Here is a 3,133-nt window from a genome sequence, read left to right on the forward strand (position 1 = left end):
AAGACCTCTGACATGCCTTGGAGTGGCTGGTACTGCTTGTTGCTTGCTGGGTTTAGTGCTTCTTTCAGGAGCTCTTGTAAGGCAGGCCTAGTGGTGACAAAATCTATCAGCAATTGCTTGTGCATAAAGGATTTTTTTCTCCTTTGCTTATGAAGCTTAGTTTGGCTGGATATGAAATTCTAGGTTGAAAACTCTTTTCTTTAAGGGTGTTGAATATTGGCCCCCACTCTCTTTTGGCTTGTAGGGTTTCTGCTGAGAGATCTGCTGTGAGTCTGATGGGCTTCCCTTTGCGGGTAACCCGACCTTTCTCTCTGGCTGCCCTTAGCATTTTTTCCTTCATTACAACCCTGGTGAATCTGATGATTATGTGCCTTGAGGTTGCTCTTCTTGAGGAATATCTTTGTGGTGTTCTCTGTATTTCCTGGACTTGTATGGTGGCCTGCCTTGCTAGGTTGGGGAAGTTCTCTTTTATAATATCCTGAAGAGTGTTTTCCAGCTTGGATTCATTCTCTCTGTCACATTCAGGTACACCTATCAAAAGTAGATTAGGTCTTTTCACATAATCTCATATTTCTTGGAGGCTTTGTTCATTTCTTTTCACTCTTTTTTCTCTAATCTTGCCTTCTCGTTTTATTTCATTGAGTTGATCTTCAATCTCTGATATCCTTTCTTCTTCTTGTTCAATTCAGCTATTGAAACTTGTGTATGCTTCACAAAGTTCTCATGTTGTGTTTTTCAGCTCCATCAAGTCATTTATATTCTTCTCTAAGCTGTTTATTCTCGTTAGCATTTTGTCTAACCTTTTTTCAAGGTTCTTAGTTTCTTTGCATTGGGTTGGAACATGTTCTTTTAGCTCAGAGAAGTTTGTTATTACTCACTTTCTGAAGCCTGTTTCTGTCAATTCATCCAAATCATTCTCCAACCAGTTTTGTTCCCTTGCTGGTGAGGAGTTGTGATCCCTTGGAGGAGGAGAGGCTTTCCTGTTTTGGGTGTTTTCATGATTTTTGCACTGGTTTCTTCCCATCTTTGTGGATTTATCTACCTTTGGTCTTTGTAGTTGGTGAATTTCAGATTGGGTCTCTGAGTGGATGTCTTTTTTGTTGATGTTGAATTTTCTTTCTGTTTCTTGTTTTCCTTGTAACAGTCAGGCACCTCAGCTGTAGGACTGCTGGAGGTCCACTCCAGGCCCTGCTTGCCTGGGGATCACCTGCGGTGGCTGCAGAACAGTAAGGGTTGCTGCCAGTTTCTTCTTCTGTTATCTTCGTCCCAGAAGGATACCCACCAGATGTCAGCCTGAACTCTCCTTCATGAAGTGTCTCTTTGGAAATACAGGAGTTGGGGAGCTGCTTGAGGAGACAGTCTTTCCCTTATATAGGAGCTTAAGTACTGAGCTGGGAGCTCCATTGTTCCATTCAGAGCTGCTGGGCAAGTACCTTTAAGTCTGCTGCAGTGGAACTCATAACCGCCTTTTTCCCCAGGTGCTCTGTCCTGGGAAGGTGGGGCTTTATGTGTAAGTTCCAGACGTGCTGCTGCCTTTTTTCATAGATGCCCTGCCCAGCAAGGAGGTAGTCTAGTCACGGTCTGCCAGCAGAGGCATTGCTGTGCTGCCATGGGCTCTGCCCAGCTGCTGTGTGAATTTCCTTGCAGTTTTGTTTACAGAGGTATAGTTAGAACTGCCTCGGTAATGGCAGTCTGCCTCAGTAATGGTGGACTGCGTCAGATATGGTGGACTGCCTCAGTAATGGCAGATTGCCTCGGTAATGGCAGACTGCCTCAGTAATGACAGACTGCCTTGGTAGCGGTGGACTGCCTCAGTAATGGCAGATGCCCTTCCCCCAACAGAGCTGGACCATTCCAGGTCCAGCTGCATTTGCTGTGAAATTCTCAGTCCAGAGCGTTTCAGATTGCTGGTCTTTGTGGGGGTGGGAACCACTGAGCCAGATCACCTGGCTCCCTGTTTCAGCCCCTTTTTCTCAATTGAATGGGCAGCTCTGTCTCCCAGGTGTTCCAGGTGCCAGTTGAAATGGCCGCCCAGATTTGTGTGAGGTTTTTTTGCGGAGACCCACTGCATTTTTCAGCCTGGAAATCTGGCCTTTGGGCAGTAAAAAATCACTTGGAAATGTGGTGATCACTCATCATCTGCATTGTTCTTGCTGGGAACTGCACTCCAGAGCTGTTCCTATTTGGCCATCTTGGATCATTTCCAAGATACTTCAGATAAAATGAAAAGGTAGATTTCTATAGGGATTTGATTATAGGGATTGAAACTGCCTTTGCATAAATTATAACTGAGGAAATTATGACAGCGAAGAAGATCAGATCTAACTGACTCTATTTTGTTTCTAACCTTTAAGGTGTCCTTGTTCATTCCTGGGTGTAGGCTTAACTAACTTTCAGAAGAAATTCAGTTAATGATTTGACTCTGAAAGAAAGTTATTAATAGCACTTTCCCAAAAAGACCTCCTTTTTGCCATCCTGCAGGTTGACAGAAAAACTCAGATGCCAAGTATGTGGCTGAACTGCAGAAAGTGTTGGCCCTGCTGTGAGCTCAGCTGACTCTGGGGTGAAGGCAGAAGCAGGAATACATTGCCCTCTTAGTACAGACTAGCCGTGAGCTAGCAGGCCTGCAACACAGCTTCTCATACTCACTTCTTGCAATGGCCCAGACCGCTGAGGCCACTGTCCTGGAGCAGAGACCCACAAGCTGGATGAGTCCCTGACTCAAAGTCGGACATCCCCAGGGCCAGTCCTGCTATACCCCAGCCCCAGCACTACCCAAACCACCCCCAGGTAGCAGCCACAGCCAGGAGCACACAGACAGAAGAGTGTACCATGGGTCATGGCCCCTCTGCACATCTATGGGTTTGCCAAAGGAAAAGCCTGGCTCTGTTAGGCACCTAGGAACCCCAGGTCAGCTGGTGTTCCCAGGAAGAGGAAAGAAACCTGCAATACTGGGAGGGTCCCATCTCACCTAGGAATGAGGCAAATTGCATTTGCTTGCTGCCTACGGAATCACCCAGAGGAGTGCCGTAGCCTGGCTAAGGGACATCTACTGCCTCTTGTCAAGAATTTATTTTCCTAGTACTTCATCACCTCCTTCAACTTCCCTTTCAACAATAAACCCTGAGGTCTT

Source organism: Cebus imitator, unplaced genomic scaffold (assembly GCF_001604975.1).
Source record: "Cebus imitator isolate Cc_AM_T3 unplaced genomic scaffold, Cebus_imitator-1.0 Scaffold305, whole genome shotgun sequence".
Classification (NCBI taxonomy): Eukaryota; Metazoa; Chordata; class Mammalia; order Primates; family Cebidae; genus Cebus; species Cebus imitator.